This window comes from Rutidosis leptorrhynchoides, chromosome 6 (assembly GCF_046630445.1).
Source record: "Rutidosis leptorrhynchoides isolate AG116_Rl617_1_P2 chromosome 6, CSIRO_AGI_Rlap_v1, whole genome shotgun sequence".
NCBI classification, from domain to species: domain Eukaryota; kingdom Viridiplantae; phylum Streptophyta; class Magnoliopsida; order Asterales; family Asteraceae; genus Rutidosis; species Rutidosis leptorrhynchoides.
This window is the reverse complement of record NC_092338.1, coordinates 111,925,520-111,951,595: the sequence shown is the minus strand read 5'-3', so window position 1 is coordinate 111,951,595 and position 26,076 is coordinate 111,925,520. Positions and strand designations below refer to the sequence as shown.

General features: G+C 34.5%; 1 non-coding gene across 1 annotated transcript; it reads right to left on the bottom strand.

Annotated features, from left to right (window-relative positions):
- Positions 1-10,784: 10,784 nt before the first annotated feature.
- On the bottom strand, positions 10,785-10,891 carry LOC139856261 (small nucleolar RNA R71). The gene has a single exon (XR_011761755.1). It is a non-coding gene; the product is annotated as a small nucleolar RNA R71 (small nucleolar RNA).
- Between the last annotated feature and the right edge of the window lie 15,185 nt (positions 10,892-26,076).

Below are 26,076 nucleotides of genomic sequence, written 5' to 3'. Positions count from 1 at the left end.
CATTAAATTAAAAAGGTTGAACATAACTTACAATGATTAAAAATAGCGTAGCGTTACACGGACAGAATTTCGACTTACACCCTTACAACATTCGCTAACATACCCTTATTATTATGATTAAAATTAAAATTAAAATTAAAATTAAAATATAAATATAAATATATACGATATAGATAGAGAGATGGATATATGAGTGAGTAAAAATGATCAGAATTCGGTTGGCTTTATAGGGAGTTTCAAACTTTGGGGCTCCGCGACTCGCGGCATTTTTTGCCTTCAAACTCCGCGAGTCGCGGAGTTTGAAATTACAACTCACAAACTTTGGAGTCTTTCTTGCCGACGGTTTTTTTATTATTTATATAATATATAAATAATTATAAGAATTATTTAAATATTATATTATATTTATGTGCATAGTTGACTTGTAATTTTTAGTCCGTTGCGTCGAGCGTTGAGAGTTGACTCATGTCCCGGTTCTGGATTTTCGAACGTCCTTGCGTACAATTTAATATCTTGTACTTTGCGTTTTGAATCTTGTACTCTTGTAATTTCGAGACGTTTCTTATCAATAATTGGAACCTCTTTGATTATATTTCATAGCATTATTCCTCAAGAAAGACAAGCTTTTAGTTGCAATTGTTCTATTTACAAGTGATATTCGTTTAAATAATAAAAGGTGAAGACAAAAGACAGATTCGCCGAATTGAAGACGCAAACGACCAAAAAGCTCAAAAGTACAAAATACAATCAAAGAGGTTCCAATTATTGATAAGAAACGTCTCGAAATTACAAGAGTACAAGATTCAAAACGCAAAGTACAAGATATTAAATTGTACGCAAGGACGTTCGAAAATCCGAAACCGGGACCAGAGTCAACTCTCAACGCTCGACGCAACGGACTAAAAATTACAAGTCAACTATGCATATAAATATAATATAATATTTAAATAATTCTTATAATTATTTAAATATTATATAAATAAATAAAAACCGTCGACAAGAAAGACTCCAAATTGTGTGAGCTGTATTTACAAACTCCGCGACTCGCGGAGTTTTAAGGCAAAAAATGCCGCGAGTCGCGGAGCCCCAAATTCTGCAATTCCCTATAAAGCCAACCGAATTCTGATCATTTTTCATCATCAATATATATATCTCTCTCTCTCTCTCTCTCAATATATACGTAAAAATATATATATAATTTATATTTTAATTTTAATTTTAATTTTAATTTTAAATCCTAATAATAAGGGTATGTTAGCGAATGTTATAAGGGTGTAAGTCGAAATTCTGTCCGTGTAACGCTACGCTATTTTTAATCATTGTAAGTTATGTTCAACCTTTTTAATTTAATGTCTCGTAGCTAAGTTATTATTATGCTTATTTAAAACGAAGTAATCATGATGTTGGGCTAATTACTAAAATTGGGTAATTGGGCTTTGTACCATAATTGGGGTTTGGACAAAAGAACGACACTTGTGGAAATCAGACTATGGGCTATTAATGGGCTTTATATTTGTTTACCTAAATGATAGTTTGTTAATGTTAATATAAAGATTTACAATTGGGCGTCCCTATAAATTACCATATACACTCGATCGGACACGATGGGCGGGGTATTTATATGTACGAATAATCGTTCATTTAACCGGACACGGGAATGGATTAATAGCCACTAGAATAATTAAAACAGGGGTGAAATTATGTACAAGGACACTTGGTATAATTGATAACAAAATATTAAAACCTTGGATTACACTCAGTCGACATCATGGTGTAATTATTAAACAAAGTATTAAAATCTTGTTACAGTTTAAGTCCCCAATTAGTTGGAATATTTAACTTCGGGTATAAGGATAATTTGACGAGGATACTCGCACTTTATATTTATGACTGATGGACTGTTATGGACAAAAATCAGACGGACATATTAAATAATCCAGGACAAAGGACAATTAACCCATGGGCATAAAACTAAAATCAACACGTCAAACATCATGATTACGGAAGTTTAAATAAGCATAATTCTTTTATTTCATATTTAATTTCCTTTATTTTATATTTAATTGCACTTCTAATTATCGCATTTTTATTGTTATTTTATTTAATTGCACTTTTAATTATCGTACTTTTTAATTATCGCAAGTTTATTTTATCGCACTTTTATTATTCGCAATTTCATTATCGTTATTTACTTTACGCTTTAATTTAAGTCTTGTATTTATTTTTAATATTTTACATTTGGTTTTAACTGTGACTAAAGTTTTAAAATCGACAAACCGGTCATTAAACGGTAAAACCCCCCCTTTTATAATAATAATATTACTTATATATATATTTGTATTTTTATAAAAGTAAACTAATATAGCGTTAAGCTTTGTTTAAAAAGATTCCCTGTGGAACGAACCGGACTTACTAAAAACTACACTACTGTACGATTAGATACACTGCCTATAAGTGTTGTAGCAAGGTTTAAGTATATCCATTCTATAAATAAATAAATATCTTGTGTAAAAATGTATCGTATTTAATAGTATTTCCTGCTAAAATTAATAGCTATTTTATATACACCTCGCACGACATCAAGTATATTTTTGGCGCCGCTGCCGGGGAACTCTTAAACGCCGGAAGCAACGCTAATATATAAAAAAAAGATTTTTATTTTTAGTACGCTTTTGTAAAAACACGTTTTAAATATTCAAAAATATTAAAAGAAAAACAAAAATATAAGTATTTTTAAGATTTTGTTAAACATTTAAGTTTTATAAAGTTTCTTTATTTTTAAATAAGTTTTATTTAAGTATTTTGTTTTTATTTAAAACATATAAAAAATATATATATATATATAAATCTAGTTTTACGATTTTTATTTATAAAATTATAAAGAAATTCTATTTTTATTTTAGTTTTTAAATATAAGTTTTTATTATATAAATATTTAGATTTTAAAACAGAAAAATATAAAAACAGAAAATATAAAAAAAAAAAAAAAAAAAACGCGTCAAATAAAAAACTGTACCTGAGTTGAATTCTGGATCCCCGCGACTCGCGGAGTTTTCTTCTTGGAATACCGCAACTCGCCTCTCCATCCTATCAAACCCTAATCTTCAAATCAAGGTCTTGAGCTCAATTAATCATAGCTTCTTGTTCTCTGTGATTTCGTGATCATTTTAAGGTAAGCTTCTCATAGATTCATGTAGTGATTCTTGCTCAAATTGGGTTTTTGTGTTAGTTTTTACAAAATGAGTAATTTCGGTTAAAATGGCTTGATTAAGTGTTGTTTGTGTTAAAATCTTGTGGGTTTATGATCCTAAGTGTTTAGTGTACAAGATGTGGTTGGTTTTGAGGTCGTAATCGAGCTCTAGAGCAAGGATTGGTCGATTTTGGGTGAAACCCGCCACTTTGTTCTTCAGCTTCTGCAGATAAACACAGTCGGCCGACTGTCTCTTGACAATCGACCGACTGACTCGACCATCGACCGACTGACTCGACCATCGGCCGAGTGTGTCTGTGAGAAACCATCGATCGAGTGACTAGACACTCGGCCGATTGAGTGAAGACGGTCGGATTGTCTTTGGCAGTGAAATATTTTACCAAAGTGTTGAGTTTTAGCCGTTATGCTGCCCGTTTGTATTTTGATGATTTTGATGTAAATTTTGAAAGTGCATAAGTGTTAAGGAGAAAAATTTTAGCGAACAGTTTTTCTGACAAAAATTTTTATATTGTGTTATTTGGTGTTAACGGACAAAAACTAACTTGTGTATATGTTTTCTCACGAGAAAAGGAGAAAGAGAAGGTTCAGTGATTAGATAGCTGAATACCTTCTCGTTTGCTGGTATTTGGTGAGTGGGACTAACTGGAGAATATAGTATATTGTAGCATGTTATATTATGATTGCCATGCTTGTTAGATATACTTATTGTTGTGATTAGTTAGTACCTTGTGATGACTGCATGTTAGTTGATGCTTGTCTGCTGGAGCCCAGTGCGTCCCTATCTTGTGGTAGCCTAATTCGATAGGAGAGATCAACCTGCGGGTTGGGTTCCTCATGTGGTAGCCTATTTGCATCCGTGTAGTATATGTTTGAATGACGCGTACGTCACGTGTGGATGATTTATGCAGCACGGTATGTAGGAGGAACTTTCGGTAAACCCCAGCCCGATCAACTGGAGGTTAATGGTTTGGCCGAACCGCCGGAGTCTCTGTAGACTGCACTACTGGGTGATGTTTGTGTGTTAGACTATGTGACATGATTAGTATAACACTTATGTATGCTATGGCCTGTAGTTAGTCGTACTCACTTAGCTTCGTGCTAATTCCCCTCCCTCTCCTCCCTGCAGGTTATTAGCTTTTGTAGTTTATGCTTTTGGGGAGAAGACGGGCATGAAGATGTTATGTTTGACAGGAGTCAACTCTGATGTTGTCTTGCTTTATGAAAACAATAATCTTTTTGTAAATATGTCTTCTCTGTATAAACAAGTATTTTGTAATGACACGTGACACAGGTTGTATTAACAATAGTTAATGTGGATATCGTATTAAATTAATATTATGCTTCCGCCACGTATTAAAAAAAAATCAGCGGTGTCACAAGTTGGTATCAGAGCTTAGTTTGGCTGCATGTACATTGTGGTCTAAATGTCATGTTCCCAAACTTAGTAGAGTCATGTCAAACATAACATGCTGGGGATGGGTTAAGTGAGTATGAGGACCGGTTGTGTGTTAGTTGTTAGTACTAACCGAGTTTATACTAAGCTTTGGTGTAAGATGATGTTCAGTACAGGTATGATTGATAGTGACGGTAACGCTGTGACCCCAACGCCCCTAGAACAGTTAGAGCTGCAGAGTACAGATTTATATCAGGTGAAGAACCTCGGAGACATATGTCAAGGTTGTAAGGACAGTTATTGAAGATTCAGGGCAGGTAATATACGTTAGAGCAGTAAGTACAAGTGGACTTAGATATTATACTTCAGATCAGACGGTCTAGTCAGTGTCAGGTGGATGTTCAGTTTCTGCTTAGATGTAACCGCGATGGATAATATTTTAGTCACCGATGATACAACCTCGACAACAGTTCGACAACCGTACTATTATCTGATACAGAAGCATTCGTCGCCAGCAGTAAAAGTAATAAAATAATGATAATAATAAAGAAAAAGATTCTGTTGGACGGAGTTGGTGTACTCGACCTATTAGGTATTCCAGGTTAAATTGATCAGTGAATTAGGAAGTTTATTGGATTTAATCAAGTAGAAGGATAAAGATGAAACGATATGGGTTCTTTGTAAAAGATGAGGAGTGACAGGTACATGTTGTTCTACTTCGGGGTATGATTCCTTCTTGCGATGTTAAATGTGGGATGTGGTATGATAAATCAAGAGGCGAAGTTGGATTCTTGCAGAGATAATATATATATATATAGAGGATTTATCAACTTATGGGATACAAAGCGTTACAGTGTTCGGCAAATCAGAGATTGAGTTCTGGGGTGGGGTCTGGGGCACAGACTTTATAAGCCGGGTGATCTTCTGCTCTTGTTGTTGGACAGGAGATGAGAAACCCCACAGATGATATAGTTGGAGCATGTTAGATGTTGACGGAGGCTTGTGATACATAAGATGACTTAAATGCCGGTACGTGTTTTATTACATTTTGTAATTTGTTAGTGCATATTGTAAGTCGTCATTTGTGGATATGTATGCTTCATAAATGTTGTTTGATGTGGTAGTGGAAACGGTTAAATGGCCTTAGAAAATTTTCCTTTTTAGCTAGTACACAGTGGCTTAGTTACTATAGCGTGTTTACATGCTAGTTTGGATTTGCTACTTTTATTGTATGCAACATGTTAGATTTGTTAAGTACCATGCTTTAGGTATTAGTTAGTATGACTAATTTTGATTGGCCTGTTAGTCCAGAGTTGACCTGATATTGTTATGCGTACTTTGGTTGTATTAAATTAAGACTTGTAAGAAGTCTTTCTCTTTACCATAGACTGGTTGGACACACGTAGTGACCAGTGGGGACTGTTTAGGTAGTAGTTCCCTTATTTCTTGACCCGAGACTTGTACCTTAGTTTGTGGCCATATGATATGTAGTCTGTAGGGTTACAGACTGTGACTGAAACAGTAGGTGACTGGCCTAGTAGTGATATTATATGCTTGGACTTGTTGTGTGGAACCTGTAGGGTTGTCAAGTAGAACTATCTTCCTACTTTGGTTTGACATCACCTTGTGTATGGTCCTTAGAAATTTATTGGGGGAGGCTTTCCTTATTTGGTCTCTTGAGGAGATAGAGACAGACTTTGACTTGACCTTAGATTAGATAATAATTGTACTACTGACTTCAAGATCAGTGGAAGTGTCGGACGATGTTTTGGGAATATCGTGGCTAGTATTTTCTTAGAGTAAATTGGTATGGTTTGACCATGATTATTTCCAACGGTAGTGAGATCTCGTTAGTTGACAGTTGTGACTATATACAGCGGGAATGTGGCGGTGAACCGTGTGAACTCTTTAGAGAATATGTGACTTTTGACTTAGAATTGTGATTGGAACTTCGTTGGAATTGCATGGTATGATTTAATATATTCCTATACTTTGAGAGTTGTGTGACATTTGTACTTGACGATTGTAATCTCCAGGGATATGAATGGTAATGATGGGGTTAGTTATTGGTTGATGATATCATGTTCTGAGGGAACTATAACTTCTTCATTTAACAGTTGTAACTGTAGAGGATTTGGGTAGAAATGTCAGGATTTACCAGTGTGTTTGCAAAAGTGGATCAGTTGGGTAAATTCGAACAGTGTGATTGTGACAGGTGCGTTAGTATACCGAGATAGTTGCAATCAGGTGATCCAGTTAGAAACTTTACGTTAGAATAAATTTGTATTAGTGGATTGTAACTATCAGTGACCAGAGGAACATACTGTGATAGATTGACAGACTTGATTAGGGACTTGCTCCGAAATACTCGAAATGAAAATATGATTTAGGATGATGTATTACGTCTGGCCAACAAAAATACATCATGGTAAATCATGCAGTAGTTTCGGGAGTCGGAGGAGACGTAGCAAGTGACGAATAAGATGATAATTGATGTTTGGTATATATATGGTTTCGATGGATTGTAAACTATAGTTTGATTATGTATATATGAAATCTTCTTAAAGAAAGAAAATTGATGGATAATGATTGATATTTATTAGTGGAATTTCCTTTAATGTCGGTTTATTGCGATTTTTCAGAGGATTTTGATCAGAAGTTGACTTTCAGATTTGGTATTGATCGTTGGACTGGAATTAGATATTGGTTTATTATTGGTTAAACATTGTTAAATTGCGAATCTTAATGGAGTTTTAACCAAGTGATAACCTTACTGAGGTAGTGTGTGGTGTCCGATTTGTATGCTGAGATTATTTGATGGATATAACTTGTTAATAACCGTGTCATAACAGTATACGTGGATATCCGTTAGTATAAATCATTGATGGTATGATTGAAAGTGGTTTGAGAATCGTGTTTGTAATAATTCTTATTGTTGAAGAGATGATCAGAGATATATTCTAGTCGACGGATTATTGAGTATATATAATAATATTCTTGCGAGAATTGTGGTTAAATTCTTAAATACCGGGTTAGTAATGGGTATGTAACTACAAATTTGGGTAAGTTTAGTGAACCAGTGTTGACATTGTGGTTCAGAAATTGCGGGAATTGATTGAACAAGTGTTTTCAAGTAATGTGATGACGACGAATTTATGGTTTAGATGAATTGAATATGAAAAATTCGATGGAGTTATCTAATGGGTAATCTCGTAACCTGATGATATGGTTTACATATGATGAATTAAAAGTGGATTTCCATTCGTCTTTATGATGTGTGATGTGCAATTGTCGTTCTAATGTAGAACTTTTTATGGAGAATTGACGGAAACCAAAATGTTAGTGATAATTGATGGGTTAAATGGTGAAAAATTACCTATGACTGGGGAAAAAGTGTGAAAATTTATTAGAATCGATGACGGATCGATGTATTGTCTATGTGTTGTTTCCTGTTTAAAAGGAGTTGAACGGTAGATGGTATTGAACTGATGAGTTGTTATCCTTTTATCTTAGAACTCGGATAGAAAATGACTTGCGCAGTTTTTGAAATATGATTGACCGATGGTACTTACTTATGTGTGCAAGAGAAGAGTGTGATACTATGGTCAATTGTGTAGTAAATTGTCTGACTATTGTGCTGTATGATTGGAATTTAGTGAATTAGAGGAATATCTGTTGCATGTACTTAGAAATTTTTAAGAAAGATAACTGCATAAAACAGATAGATGCTATGACAAAATGAGTAATTTGTTGATAACAGATGACATAGTAATTTGATATGGACCTTGATCTATGAAAGGACCGTGGAAATTGAGAATGCTGATTGTTAGAACTATGAACTTTGTGGTAACCATAATTATTATTGACGGTGTTTGTCATGAAAGTTAGTTATCCTTTACATCTTGTTAGAAACGGTGGTTGGTTTTAAATGATAAGAGTTTTGATTTGGTTATTGATTTTGGTAAGAAAATTTGTTGATTTTGTTGATGAGAAAGACCCTGGTGGTGATTTAACCGACTATGTGTGTTGGAGTACTTGTGTATCGTACGTTTGACTAGCACTTAGATTAGAGAACAGTGGATGTGATTAGAACCTGTGACTTTATTTGTTTTGGTATACCAGATTCCGAGGACGGAATCTCTTTAAGGGGGGTGGATTTGTAACATCCTTGAATCGGGCCTAGTTGAAATGGTCTATTTTGCCGTTGTGTGGTTTTATATGTTTTTATTTTAATTAACATTTATTGTTATTTGATGACGTGGTTAGGACCAGTTTGTGACAAGGGTCACAGAACAGGTTTGTTTATTTAATTTGGAATTCGTTTGGGTTGCCAAATGATGTACGAAAGATATCAGATAACTGATAAATACCCGTGTGTTGTGATGTATGAGTTTTAAGACTCATAAGTGTTTGGTGGGAGGGTTATTCTTCCATTTTCTAGAAAATTCCCCAAACCCACCCGTTCACTCACCTCTCCATCCTATCAAATCCTAATCTTCAAATCAAGGTCTTGAGCTCAATTAATCATAGCTTCTTGTTCTCTGTGATTTCGTGATCATTTTAAGGTAAGCTTCTCATAGATTCATGTAGTGATTCTTTCTCAAATTGGGTTTTTATGTTAGTTTTTACAAAATGAGTAATTTCGGTTAAAATGGCTTGATTAAATGTTGTTTGTGTTAAAATCTTGTGGGTTTATGATCCTAAGTGTTTAGTGTACAAGATGTGGTTGGTTTTGAGGTCGTAATCGAGCTCTAGAGCAAGGATTGGTCGATTTTGGGTGAAACCCGCCACTTTGTTCTTCAGCTTCTGCAGATAAACACAGTCGGCCGACTGTCTCTTGACAATCGACCTACTGACTCTACCATCGACCGACTGACTCGACCATCGGCCGAGTGTGTCTGTGAGAAACCATCGACCGAGTGACTAGACACTCGGCCGATTGAGTGAAGACGGTCGGCCGACTGTCAGAGACAGTCGGCCGACTGTCAGAGACAGTCGGCCGATTGTCTTTGGCAGTGAAATATTTTACCAAAGTGTTGAGTTTTAGCCGTTATGCTGCTCGTTTGTATTTTTATGATTTTGATGTAAATTTTGAAAGTGCATAAGTGTTAAGGAGAAAAATTTTAGCGAACAGTTTTTCTGACAAAAATTTTTATATTGTGTTATTTGGTGTTAACGGACAAAAACTAACTTGTGTATATGTTTTCTCAGGAGAAAAGGATAAAGAGAAGGTTCAGTGATTAGATAGCTGAATACCTTCTCGTTTGCTGGTATTTGGTGAGTGGGACTAACTGGAGAATATAGTATATTGTAGCATGTTATATTATGATTGCCATGCTTGTTAGATATACTTATTGTTGTGATTAGTTAGTACCTTGTGATGACTGCATGTTGGTTGATGCTTGTCTGCTGGAGCCCAGTGCGTCCCTATCTTGTGGTAGCCTAATTCGATAGGAGAGATCAACCTGCGGGTTGGGTTCCTCATGTGGTAGCCTATTTGCATCCGTGTAGTATATGTTTGAATGACGCGTACGTCGCGTGTGGATGATTTATGCAGCACGGTATGTAGGAGGAACTTCCGGTAAACCCCAGCCCGATCAACTGGAGGTTAATGGTTTGGCCGAACCGCCGGAGTCTCTGTAGACTGCACTACTGGGTGATGTTTGTGTGTTAGACTATGTGACTTGATTAGTATAACACTTATGTATGCTATGGCCTGTAGTTAGTCGTACTCACTTAGCTTCGTGCTAATTCCCCTCCCTCTCCTCCCTGCAGGTTATTAGCTTTTGTAGTTTATGCTTTTGGGGAGAAGACGGGCATGAAGATGTTATGTTTGACAGGAGTCAACTCTGATGTTGTCTTGCTTTATGAAAACAATAATCTTTTTGTAAATATGTCTTCTCTGTATAAACAAGTATTTTGTAATGACACGTGACACAGGTTGTATTAACAATAGTTAATGTGGATATCGTATTAAATTAATATTATGCTTCCGCCACGTATTAAAAAAAAAATCAGCGGTGTCACAAGGATGAACAGATATATCTCATGTTATTTCCCTGGACTTTAAAGGGAGAAGCCAAATATTGGTTGGAATCGTTACCTGAAGGGGCGATCGATACATGGGACGTTTTAGTTGAAAAATTTCTTAAACAATTCTTTCCGGCATCTAAAGCCGTAAGACTTCAAGCAGAAATTGTTACGTTCACACAGAAGCCAAATGAAACTCTATATGAGGCATGGACAAGATTTGAAAAGTTGTTGAGAGGATGTCCGCAACATGGTTTAGACACCTGTCAAATAGTACAAATATTCTACCAAGGATGCGACATCACTACAAGGAAAGACATAGATATAGCAGCTGGTGGTTCTATTATGAAGAAAACCGAAACTGATGCTTACAAAATTATTGATAACACTGCTTCCCACTCACACGAATGGCACCAAGAAAAAGATATCGTGAGATCATCTAAAGCAGCTAGAGCCGATTCTAGCCATGACTTAGATTCCATTTCCGCAAAGATAGATGCTGCCGAGAGACGAATGGAAAAGATGACTAAGGATATTCACTCAATACGAATTAGTTGTGAGCAGTGTGGAGGACAACATTTGACAAAAGATTGTCTCAGTATTGAATTAACAATGGAACAAAGAGAGAATATTTCATACATAAACCAAAGGCCTGGAAATAATTATCAGAATAATTATCAACCGCCAAGACCGATTTACAATCAAAACCAGAATTATAACAGAAATATTCCATACAACAACCAACAAGGTCCTAGCAATCAACAAGTATCGAATAATAATTACAATCAGCAAAGACCTAATTTTCAAAACAAACCACCACAACAAACCGATGATAAAAAGCCGAATTTAGAAGACATGATGACGAAGCTAGTTGAAACTCAAATGCAGTTTTTCACATCTCAGAAACAAACTAATGAACAAAATGCTCAAGCATTTAGAAATCAACAAGCTTCTATTCAAAATCTGGAACAAGAAGTAAGTAACCTAGCAAGGTTAATAGGTGAAAGAAAACCGAGAAGTCTACCTAGTGATACAAACGCTAACCCCCGGAATGAAACAGCTAAAGCCATTACCACAAGAAGTGGTACAACACTTAAACCACCTAAAATACCTGTAACTTCTGATGAAGCTATTCCTACTCCACAAGAACCACAACCTGATCAAGATAAGGAAAAAGAACCGGTAGTTGAAAAGGTTAATGAAGATAACACAGTTAAGGCTAAACCTTATGTTAAACCATACCAACCACCACTTCCTTACCCGAGTAAAATGAAGAAAGAGAAACTTGAAGCCGAGCAATCCAAATTCTTGGATATGTTTAAACAGATAAATGTAAATCTTCCTTTCATTGATGTAATTTCAGGAATGCCTAGATATGCTAAATTCTTGAAAGATCTAATCTCAAATAGAAAGAAAATGGAAGAACTCTCGGCTGTTACCATGAATGCTAATTGTTCAGCAGTGCTGTTGAATAAGATACCAGAAAAACTATCTGATCCAGGAAGTTTCACAATTCCATGTTTTCTGGGTAGTCTTAGTTCAATAGAAGCATTGGCAGACTTAGGTGCTAGTATAAATCTAATGCCATATTCACTATACGCTAAACTAGACCTTGGAGAATTGAAACCAACCAGAATAAGCATACAACTAGCCGATAGATCAATAAAATATCCTAGAGGGATAATGGAGAACATGCTAGTTAAAGTTGGTACTTTAGTATTTCCAGTAGATTTTGTTGTTCTGGACATGGAAGAAGATTCTCAAGTTCCTCTCATATTAGGAAGACCATTCTTAAACACGGCTAAAGCAATGATAGACGTGTTCGGTAAGAAATTGACCCTAAGTATAGAGGATGAGAGTGTTACCTTTTCAGTTGATAGAGCAATGCAACAACCACAATCTGCAGATGATACATGTTATTATATTCAAACTATAGATGCACATGCAGAATTATTAGAAGAATTTCCAGAATTACAAGGAACAGGAGAATGTTCTTTAGGAGAAGGTAATGAACCAATTGATGAAGCTGAAATGTTAGCTACACTTATAGCTAATGGATATGAACCAACAACAGAAGAAATTCAAATTCTAAAAGAAGATGACAGATATCGATACAAATCATCGATAGAAGAACCTCCGAAATTAGAGTTAAAGCCACTTCCAAACCATTTGGAATACGCTTATTTACATGGTGAATCTGAATTACCTGTAATAATATCGTCTTCTCTTACTGAAAATGAGAAATCACAACTCATTTCTGTGTTGAAAGCCCATAAACCAGCCATTGCATGGAAGATTCATGATATTAAAGGAATAAGTCCTTCGTATTGCACACATAAAATCCTTATGGAAGAAGGTCATAAAACGTATGTGCAACGCCAATGAAGACTAAATCCTAATATGCAAGATGTAGTAAAGAAAGAGATTATTAAACTGCTAGATGCAGGTTTAATTTATCCAATTTCTGATAGTCCATGGGTAAGCCCAGTTCAATGCGTGCCTAAGAAGGGTGGCATGACTGTCATTACAAATGAGAAAAATGAGCTTATTCCTACTAGGACTGTAACAGGATGGTGTGTATGTATTGATTATAGAAAATTAAATGACGCCACCAGAAAAGATCACTTTCCCTTACCTTTTATTGATCAAATGTTGGAAAGATTAGCCGGAAATAGTTACTATTATTTTCTAGATGGATTTTCCGGATATTTTCAAATTCCAATAGCACCCGAAGATCAAGAGAAAACCACATTCACGTGCCCTTATGGTACTTTTGCTTACAAACGCATGCCATTTGGACTTTGCAACACCCCTGCAACCTTTCAAAGGTGTATGATGGCGATTTTTCACGACATGATAGAAGAATGCATGGAAGTTTTCATGGATGACTTTTCAGTCTTCGGTGATACATTTGAATCATGTCTAGCTAATCTGGAACGAATGCTTATTAGATGCGAACAATCAAATCTAGTACTTAATTGGGAGAAATGCCATTTCATGGTTAAAGAAGGCATCGTTCTTGGACATAAAATTTCAAAAGAAGGAATTGAAGTGGATAGAGCTAAAGTAGATGTAATTGCTAAACTTCCACATCCCACCAATGTTAGAGGAGTTAGGAGTTTTCTAGGGCATGCCGGTTTTTATCGACGTTTCATAAAAGATTTTTCTAAAATTGCCACTCCTATGAATAAACTCCTAGAAAAGGATGCTCCATTCATCTTTTCAGATGAGTGTATCAAATCTTTTAATATTCTTAAAGAGAAACTAACTAATGCGCCGATCATGATAACACCAAATTGGAATCTACCATTTGAACTAATGTGCGATGCAAGTGATTTTGCAATGGGAGCCGTTTTAGGACAAAGGATTGAAAAACGATTTCAACCTATATATTATGCTAGTAAGACGTTACAAGGAGCACAAACGAACTATACAACTACTGAAAAAGAGCTCCTTGCTATTGTCTTTGCTTTTGACAAATTTCGATCATATCTCGTTCTAGCAAAAACGGTGGTCTATACCGACCATTCTGCTCTTAGATACCTATTTTCAAAACAAGATGCTAAACCAAGATTAATCCGTTGGATCTTGCTCTTACAAGAGTTTGATATTGAAATCCGAGATAAAAGAGGAGCATAAAATCTCGCCGCTGATCATCTTTCTCGTCTTGAAAATCCTGAGTTAGAAGTTCTAAATGAATCAGCCATACAAGACAACTTTCCTGATGAATATCTATTGAAGATAGATTATAAAGAAATTCCATGGTTTGCAGACTATGCAAACTACTTAGTTTGTGGATTCCTTGAAAAAGGATTATCGTACCAAAGACGAAAGAAATTCTTCAGTGATATAAAACACTATTTTTGGGAGAAAAATTTTTGTTTAAAAGTTGTCCCGATGGAATAATACGCCGATGTGTATTTGGAGATGAAGCTAGTAAAATATTAAACCATTGTCACACAGGACCAACATGAGGGCATTATGGGCCTCAACTAACAGCAACAAAAAGTTTATGATGCTGGATTCTATTGGCCTACAATTTACAAAGACGCACACCTTCTTTGCAAATCCTGTGATGCTTGTCAAAGGGCCGGAAAAATAAGTCAACGTGATGAAATGCCATAAAATGTCATCCAAGTATGTGAAGTATTTGACATTTGGGGTATTGACTTTATGGGTCCATTTCCAAAATCTCATAATAATCTATATATACTCGTAGCCATTGATTATGTATCTAAATGGGCGGAAGCACAAGCTCTCCCAACTAACGATGCACGAGTTGTAGTCAACTTTTTAAAACGTCTTTTTGCAAGGTTTGGAACACCGAAAGCTTTAATAAGTGATCGGGGTACTCATTTCTGTAATAATCAACTTGAGAAAGTTCTTAAAAGATATGGAGTAACTCATAAAATCTCCACCGCATATCATCCACAAACAAGTGGACAAGTTGAAAATACCAACCGAGCTTTAAAACGTATTCTAGAGAAAACCGTAAGATCAAATCCGAAGGAATGGTCCATTAAATTGGAGGATGCACTCTGGGCTTTTAGAACAGCCTACAAAACTCCAATTGGAACCACACCTTTTAGATTTGTTTATGGAAAAGCATGTCATCTTCCAGTAGAAATTGAACACAAAGCATTTTGGGCTTTGAAGACATGTAATCTTGATTTACATGAAGCCGGACGTCTACGATTAAGTCAACTAAACGAATTAGAAGAATTAAGACATGAAGCATACGATAATTCGTTAATCTATAAAGAAAGAACGAAGAAATGGCATGATAAAAGAATCAGAAGTTCAAAAGAATTTAAAGAAGGAGACAGAGTTCTTCTTTTCAATTCACGATTCAAGCTATTTCCTGGAAAATTGAAATCAAGATGGTCTGGACCATTCATAGTCAAAAGAGTTTTCCCATACGGAACAGTAGAATTGATAAATTCAAATGGGATTGAATTTAAAGTTAATGGTCACAGAGTTAAACACTACATAGATAGTCCAATGGAAGTCGACAACGAAGTTAATCACAATTTCGACACCACAGCTAGCTAAGTGTGGGGAGAATCAAGTCTTTAAAGGATAATATGTATTTCTGTTAGAGTTAGATTGTCTGTTTTCGTGTAGTTCTCGAAAATGGAACCCGAATGGTCTTTCCCTAGCAGACCCTAAAGAACTAGTCTTCTCCCCCCATTCTGAATTTTTATTTTTTTTAGGTTTTTACAAAATGAAGACTGCCTGTGAACTAAACCATGGTCTAATGCTACATGCTTTGATCACTAAACGTAATAATGACACACTTCCGAGTGAAATAGTATCAGTAATCAGAGAAAGAATGGACGGAGTTAGAAAAGAATCCAGATGCGAAGATAATAAGTTACAATTTGGTAAAGGAAAATCAAAATCCGCAGCAAAAAGAAGAGCACGACACCTAGAAAGATGTCACAAATGCGGAAAATGGTCACATGGAGGTAAATGTTCAAATAATCAAACCTATTCAAATACCGAATTTGTTACTTTATGCAGAGACGGACCGTTCATATGTTAAGAAGAAAAGACACTGAATGCTCGAGGTTACGCCTATGTAGCTATGGAAAACCAATTAAACCGACTATCTTATGAATGGGATAGATCATATAACTAAGAAATCTATTTCACAGGTATGTCTGTACAGTTTTTATTTTATTTTTTTTTATTTTTAACCTTTTGATAATAAACGCTAATTTGTTCGCTATAAAGTATTAAATTGGTATTGAATAAAATTAGGTTTGGCGATCGAAATTATTGATATCATACAAAAATTTATTACATCACTGCGAAATTTAACGTTTATTCTTAAGGTATAAATATCTTTAATCAATCAACCCAAAATATTTCAAGAATTCGTCATGAGTTAAATTAGGTCTTGGAACCGAAATTACTTTACCGAAAAGAGGGGCGCATATTTTTGATAATATTTGATTGATTAAAGTGGGATAAAAAGCGAAAAAAGATTTTTAATTTTATTTTTACCATGTTTTTAAAATTAATATATAAATCTTAAATTAATATTGTAAACTTTGTAAAAACAATATATTTAAAATTGTAAATATTTGAAAAATTAATATAAGTTTGGTGTGAATTTATAATATGAATTTTTAAATTAAGTTTGGTGTGAATTTTTAATTTTTAAAAAATGAATTTTTAATTTTATGCATTTCAAATTTTAAGTTTGGTGTGAATTTTTAATATTAATTTTGAATTTTATATTTAAATTGTGTGAATTTAAAAAAAAAATTTACTTTATCTCATTAAGTTAAAAATATGATTTTTAAAATTCGTCGTAAGTTGAAGACTAGGTCTTTGAACCGAAATTGCTTTACCCAAGGGAGGGACGAGAACTTTTATTATCATTATTTTTAAACTTATTGAATTAAAGTATGCCAAAAACATTAAAAAACCCCAAAAATCTTAAGCTTTTAAAACAATCGCTACAAAAAGACAAATTTTAAAATTTTGTCGAAGGACGGACTAGGACATCGATCCGAAACGACCTCGTCCTAAATAACAAGGGAAACAAAATTTTAAAATTAATTACTTAATTGTTTTAATTAATATAAGATATATAAAAAAAAAATACAAACTCTGCGAGTCGCGGAGTTTGAAAGGTAAATCCACCGCGACTCGCGGAGGATGAAAAAACCAGAAAAAAATATATACTGATCGAACTGATCAGTCCCAACACAGAAAAAAAACTGCGAAAATACTCCACAAAAACCCGAAAAATACACCCCAAAATCACAATTTTTAACCGTTAATCATCAAATCTTTTACTAAAATCATGTTGAGAAAGATGCTATCAAGGAATTACTCAAGAAAAACGGTAAATTTCTACACCTAAACACCATTTAATCCGAAATTAGTGTTCTTGAGCAATTTTTTTCCCCAATTTGATTTTGATGCTTTTTAGTGTAATTATGCTTAAATTGTTTATGTATTATGCTTGTATAACCTAGATTGATGCTATTTAACATGATTAGAAGCCTTAAACTTCAAATTTTGAGTAATCTAGGGTTTGTGTTCTTGAGCAAATTTGGGGCTTTTTGATATAAATAGGTTATGGCCGATTTTTGTCATGAATTGTTACTAAATTAAGTAGTGTAACATGTTTAGGTAGTTAAATGATCCAAACCTTGAGCCTAAACATGATTTTGAGAATTAAAGTGGACTTTTTCAAGTCTAAAATTCATGAACTTGATTTTTGAGAGATAATGCCATTTGAAACTTATTTAATTGTTAGTAATGATTATTTTGACATGTTATTTGAGTTGAATGCTTATGAACTTGGCGAACATTTTCATATATACTTATTTGAAAAAGTGTAGATTTGATAAAAATGTGAAAATGAGCTTAAGTTTGATATAAATTGATCATGTCATTGTAATTATTTTGATTGATGATTTTGCTGACACTAATGCATATTTGGATGCACAAAAATTGTGTTTGATGTGTTTTGCAGACTGAAAGGGGTGAATCTTCATCCCAAGCTCGCAATGCTCCTGCTGAGAATGCGGAACAACAGGAGGTGGATAACTACTACAAGCAAGATATACCTCATCCAGTCATGACATTTTCTGATATGCACTTGGAAGATTTGCATCCGAACCTGAGATTTGACAGACTTTGGATAGATTATCCAAAATATCAAAGGGGTTTGCATACTCTTCATTCTAAAGTTGTTGAGGTACCTAGGGTCATATAATGGGGACCATTAGAAGCTGTAGAATTGGCCGGGCCAATTAGGGAATTACTTGCACAGAGGTATGGTAATTCTACTTTTAATGACTGGGTACGTTTATCCACCATGCGTAGACCTGTATATAAAGTATGGTGTGAAGAATTGTTGTGTATTATAGAATTAAATGATCGGGTAGCTAGTTTAACCGATCGATCTTTTATTAGATTTTTGTTAGGAGGTTCGATGCGCCACATGTCTTTACTAGACATGGCTCAGGCTTTACGTATATATACGCCTGAGGAGTTAGCATCTGCCGATTGTAGAGGGTTGATACTAAATGGTAGAAAAATAGATGAAAATTTTGATACACATGGTGTATGGAGTCAAATGACAAGCCATCACCGATTCAAAGGGGGAAATTACTCTTATTTGGATATAGATAGAGCTGAATTAAGAGTGATTCATAGGTTTTTAGCTAATTCGATTACACAAAGAGGTAAGAACAAGGAAAAGGTAAATGAACAGGATTTGTTTTACCATATGTGTATTCGAGACCCACAAAGCGCTGTAAGTATACCTTATTGTGTGGGTTATTATTTATCAGCTATGGTTAGGGGGATGAGACCGCATAGCATAATAGGAGGTGGTATTTTTATTACTTTGATTGCTGAATATCTCGGTGTGGATATAAGTCGGGGGGATTATTAGTCGAAGAACCAGAACCCCGCGATACTATAGGTTTAAATGTATACCATGGTGTGAAAGTTTTGAAGAGGCGAAATAACGCCGCAGTACAATACCATGGTAGACATCCACAGGTTGAGAGAAACCAACAGCAAGGTAATGTAGAAGGGGGAAATGAAATGCAAGAAATGCAAAGGTTTATAGCTTCACAGGAGTACGAAAATGCTAGACAGAGAGCATTTGAAGATTGGCAAGTTCATCAAAACCAAATCATAGCTCATTGCCAACATATAGGTAGAAACTATATTCCTACGCCAAAACCCATATTCCCTCCCTGGTCTATAGAGATGCAACCACCGTATCCTACGTATAACCCTGCCGAAGCATTTTATAGCACCTATGGTTATGCATGGAACCCCTATTGGTACCAGTATCATCCCTAGTCTACTTAGTTTTATTTATTTTGTAATTTGTAATATTGATACGTTTAATACTTATGTTAATATTGTAATAGTTTTTATAATTTTCTAACTTTTATTCTTAGATTTTAATAATTTTTGAATGTGGGGTAATATACCAAACTTCAAAAATATGTATATATGTTTGCAGTTTATCTTATGTACACAACAGGGTAAAACAACGCATTTTCAAAGACTGGCATTAAGTTCAGCAAAAGCAACTAATTTTGACGACAAGATGCAAAATATATGTGAAATAACAACAAGACGGAATGAACAAATGATGTGCACCATTTATCATTTAGCAAACAAACGCCAATATATTTGGAAACTTTGGTAAAATTTAATCATTTTCACACAAATCACCCTCAATAATTTAAATTGTTACTGATTTCTTACAAATGAGGGCATTGCAAGATCTTAAGTGTGGGAAGGGGTTAAATTCTTTCGGATTTTAAAATTTTTACTTTATACACTTGGTTACCATTAAAAATACTAGTAAAGCAGTAGTTGTATTAGAATCTAGTGCTCTCTGATAATAAAGAACAGCCCTAGTCTTATATACTGACTACCCAATTCTAGTAAAATTTTTCAAAATTTTCAATTAAATGAACTCAAAATCATGTTTATACATATTTATGAACGATAAAACTAGGTTTTAACACCAAAATTATTGTAACCTCGGAAAGGACATAAATTGAGAAACAAACCAAAATGTTAAAATTCATTTAAAATGGAATAGAGGACGATAAAAAGGAAAATAAAAGCCAAGTGTGGGAAAATTATCCAAGTTATTCAAAACATATATCACATATTTTTGTACAAAAAGATGGATCTACACGATGAATCAATTCCATCATTAAAAGGAATTAAAATCTTCCGAAAAAGACACGCGCTTCTTGATTTAAGTCAGGAAGTTGTCGTCCAGACCAGCTGTAGGTTGACGAAAAATCTAGAAAAGTCATCACTAAAATCAGCAGGAAATCCACGGACCACATCATTAAACAGGGTCGCCAAGTGGTCAGATTTATCCTAACCATGAGAAGGATTTATCTCGTACAATGGGGGGGACACCATACAAATTAGCTGGATAAGACTAATGAATCAGATCCCCAGAAAGGATAATCTCCTTAAAAAATCAAAAATCAGCTTTTAAGCCTGATATTACTCAATCCTTGAGATTGACCTTAAAGATTGAGAATTACAAACTCATGGAATTCAATGATATCTAAACTCGAGCTTGAACGAGAAAATATTTTGATCAAAATTACAAACCGATTTGTTTTCTGAAAACCCTATTTTCAATGCGTTCATTACCATTGAACGTAAAATCCTAGGAATTCACCTGGAATTCATTAGGTCACCTGAACCAAATCGGGTGTCAACCGTAAGAACGGTGGTTGCATAGCATGGTCAAGGACAGGACCTTGTGCCAGATCGAAAAATCATAAGGGTGAGCTTTACTATTGCTCCTACCAAGGATAGTAATTGCGTCCGACACGTTATAGACCATAATTAAAAGCATGTCAGGGGACATTGCCTTAACAGTTGCTTGTTCAACGCTTTCCTTTACAACCGGACGGTAGTTTACCGAAAGGTAATATACGGGACAAGTAAACTGGACGTGTTGCTTTCCAAATACAAGGTTAGCAAGTGGGTGACACAAAACCGCAAGTTTTGAGCTAAAATTTTCAAATCTGAAACCCACCAAACCCACAAAAATATTTTGCAAACACCGGTAAAGGGTTATTCCGGAAAACTTATCTAGGGTAAAAACTAGATTTAATTTTCAAAAGATCAAATGTTTTCATAAAGATCCAATTTCCTTAATGGATCTAAATTTTTATAGTCATGTGGGACTGTAAACCATATCGTTACTACCATTGTTCATACCGCCGTATATAAATCACTGATGTACAAAGTGTGAAGAATAAAGAAGTGATTCTAGTATTTCAAGACGATATTGCTTGAGGACAAGCAACGCTCAAGTGTGAGAATAAAAAAAAAATAAAAAAAATAAAAATAAAAATCCACCGCGACTCGCGGAGTTTGAAAGGTAAATCCACCGCGACTCGCGGAGGATGAAAAAACCAGAAAAAAATATATACTGATCGAACTGATCAGTCCCAACACAGAAAAAAAAAAACTGCAAAAATACTCCACAAAAACCCGAAAAATACACCCCCAAAATCACAATTTTTAACCGTTAATCATCAAATATTTTACTAAAATCATGTTGAGAAGGATGCTATCAAGGAATTACTCAAGAAAAACGGTAAATTTCTACACCTAAACACCATTTAATCCGAAATTAGTGTTCTTGAGCAATTTTTTTCCCCAATTTGATTTTGATGCTTTTTAGTGTAATTATGCTTAAATTGTTTATATATTATGCTTGTATAACCTAGATTGATGCTATTTAACATGATTAGAAGCCTTAAACTTCAAATTTTGAGTAATCTAGGGTTTGTGTTCTTGAGCAAATTTGGGGCTTTTGATATAAACAGGTTATGGCCGATTTTTGTCATGAATTGTTGCTAAATTAAGTAGTGTAACATGTTTAGGTAGTTAAATGATCCAAACTTTGAGCCTAAACATGATTTTGAGAATTAAAGTGGACTTTTTCAAGTCTAAAAATTCATGAACTTGATTTTTGAGAGATAATGCCATTTGAAACTTGTTTAATTGCTAGTAATGATTATTTTGACATGTTATTTGAGTTGAATGCTTATGAACTTGGTGAACATTTTCGTATATGCTTATTTGAAAAAGTGTAGATTTGATAAAAATGTGAAAATGAGCTTAAGTTTGATATAAATTGATCATGTCATTGTAATTATTTTGATTGATGATTTTGCTGACACTAATGCATATTTGGATGCACAAAAAAAATTGTGTTTGATGTGTTTTGCAGACTGAAAGGGGTGAATCTTCATCCCAAGCTCGCAATGCTCCTGCTGAGAATGCGGAACAATAGGAGGTGGTATTTTTATTACTTTGATTGCTGAATATCTCGGTGTGGATATAAGTCGGGGGGGATTATTAGTCGAAGAACCAGAACCCCGCGATACTATAGGTTTAAATGTATACCATGGTGCGAAAGTTTTGAAGAGGCGAAATAACGCCGCAGTACAATACCATGGTAGACATCCACAGGTTGAGAGAAACCAACAGCAAGGTAATGTAGGAGGGGGAAATGAAATGCAAGAAATGCAAAGGTTTATAGCGTCACAGGATTACGAAAATGCTAGACAGGGAGCATTTGAAGATTGGCAAGTTCATCAAAACCAAATCATAGCTCATTGCCAACATATAGGTAGAAACTATATTCCTACTCCAAAACCCATATTCCCTCCCTGGTCTATAGAGATGCAACCACTGTATCCTACGTATAATCCTGTCGAAGCATTTTATAGCACCTATGGTTATGCATGGAACCCCTATTGGTACCAGTATCATCCCTAGTCTACTTAGTTTTATTTATTTTGTAATTTGTAATGTTGATATGTTTAATACTTATGTTAATATTGTAATAGTTTTTATAATTTTCTAACTTTTATTCTTAGATTTTAATAATTTTGAATGTGGGGTAATATACCAAACTTCAAAAATATGTATATATGTTTGCAGTTTATCTTATGTACACAACAGGGTAAAACAACGCATTTTCAAAGACTGGCATTAAGTTCAGCAAAAGCAACTAATTTTGACGACAAGATGCAAAATATATGTGAAATAACAACAAGACGGAATGAACAAATGATGTGCACCATTTATCATTCAGCAAACAAACGCCAATATGTTTGGAAAATTTGGTAAAATTTAATCATTTTCACACAAATCACCCTCAATAATTTAATTTGTTACTGATTTCTTGCAAATGAGGGCATTGCAAGATCTTAAGTGTGGGAAGGGGTTAAATTCTTTCGGATTTTTAAAATTTTTACTTTATACACTTGGTTACCATTAAAAATACTAGTAAAGCAGCAGTTGTATTAGAATCTAGTGCTCTCTGATAATAAAGAACAGCCCTAGTCTTATATACTGACTACCCAATTCTAGTAAAATTTTTCAAAATTTTCAATTAAATGAACTCAAAATCATGTTTATACAAATTTATGAACGATAAAACTAGGTTTTAACACCGAAATTATTGTAACCTCGGAAAGGACATAAATTGAGAAACAAACCAAAATGTTAAAATTCATTTAAAATGGAATAGAGGACGATAAAAAGGAAAATAAAAGCCAAGTGTGGGAAAATTATCCAAGTTATTCAAAACATATATCACATATTTTTGTACAAATAACTGAAAATACTTTTGCTTTGGACTAAACTAAAAAGTTTTACCTGATTTCCTGTAAGAAAGATGGATCTACACGATGAATCAATTCCATCATTAAAAGGAAGTAAAGTCTTCCGAAAAAGACACGCGCTTCTTGATTTAAGTCAGGAAGTTGTCGTCCAGACCAGCTGTAGGTTGACGAAAAATCTAGAAAAGTCATCACTAAAATCAGCAGGAAATCCACGGACCTCATCATTAAACAGGGTCGCCAAGTGGTCAGATTTATCCTAACCATGAGAAGGATTTATCTCGTACAATGAGGGGGACACCATGCAAATTAGCTGGATAAGACTAATGAATCAGATTCCCAGAAAGGATAATCTCCTTAAAAAATCAAAAATAAGCTTTTAAGCCTGATATTACTCAATCCTTGAGATTGACCTTAAAGATTGAGAATTACAAACTCATGGAATTCAATGATATCTAAACTCGAGCTTGAACGAGAAAATATTTTGATCAAAATTACAAACCGATTTGTTTTCTGAAAACCCTATTTTCAATGCGTTCATTACCATTGAACGTGAAATCCTAGAAATTCACCTGGAATTCATTAGGTCACCTGAACTAAATCGGGTGTCAACCGTAAGAACGGTGGTTGCATAGTGGTCAAAGACAGGACCTTGTGCCAGACCGAAAAATTATAAGGGTGAGCTTTACTATTGCTCCTACCAAGGATAGTAATTGCGTCCGACACGTTATAGACCATAATTAAAAGCATGTCAGGGGACATTGCCTTAACAGTTGCTTGTTCAACGCTTTCCTTTACAACCGGACGGTAGTTTACCGAAAGGTAATATACGGGACAAGTAAACTGGACGTGTTGCTTTCTAAATACAAGGTTAGCAAGTGGGTGACACAAAACCGCAAGTTTTGAGCTAAAATTTTCAAATCTGAAACCCACCAAACCCACAAAAATATTTTGCAAACACCGGTGAAGGGTTATTCCGGAAAACTTATCAAGGGTAAAAACTAGATTTAATTTTCAAAAGATCAAATGTTTTCAGAAAGATCCAATTTCCTTAATGGATCTAAATTTTTTATAGTCATGTGGGACTGTAAACCATATCGTTACTACCATTGTTTATACCGCCGTATAGAAATCACTGATGTACAAAGTGTGAAGAATAAAGAAGTGATTCTAGTATTTCAAGACGATATTGCTTGAGGACAAGCAACGCTTAAGTGTGGGAATATTTGATAATGCTAAAAACGAACATATATTTCATAGCATTATTCCTCAAGAAAGACAAGCTTTTAGTTGCAATTGTTCTATTTACAAGTGATATTCGTTTAAATAATAAAAGGTGAAGACAAAAGACAGATTCGACGAATTGAAGAAGCAAACGACCAAAAAGCTCAAAAGTACAAAAGACAATCAAAGAGGTTCCAATTATTGATAAGAAACGTCTCGAAGTTACAAGAGTACAAGATTCAAAACGCAAAGTACAAGATATTAAATTGTACGCAAGGACGTTCGAAAATTCGGAACCGGGACCAGAGTCAACTCTCAACGCTCGACGCAACGGACTAAAAATTACAAGTCAACTATGCATATAAATATAATATAATATTTAAATAATTCTTATAATTATTTAAATATTATATAAATAAATAAAAACCATCGGCAAGAAAGACTCCAAATTGTATGAGCTGTATTTACAAACTCCGCGACTCGCGGAGTTTGAAGGCAAAAAATGCCGCGAGTCGCAGAGCCCCAAAGTCTGAAACTCCCTATAAAGCCAACCGAATTCTGATCATTTTTCATAACATATATCCATCTCTCTATCTATATACGTAAAATATATATATATAATTTATATTTTAATTTTAATTTTAATTTTAATCCTAATAATAAGGGTATGTTAGCGAATATTGTAAGGGTGTAAGTCGAAATTCTGTCCGTGTAACGCTACGCTTTTTTTAATCATTGTAAGTTATGTTCAACCTTTTTAATTTAATGTCTCGTAGCTAAGTTATTATTATGCTTATTTAAAACGAAGTAATCATGATGTTGGGCTAATTACTAAAATTGAGTAATTGGGCTTTGTACTATAATTGGGGTTTGGACAAAAGAACGACACTTGTGGAAATTAGACTATGGGCTATTAATGGGCTTTATATTTGTTTAATTAAATGATAGTTTGTTAATGTTAATATAAAGATTTACAATTGGGCGTCCCTATAAATTACCATATACACTCGATCGGACACGATGGGCGGGGTATTTATATGTACGAATAA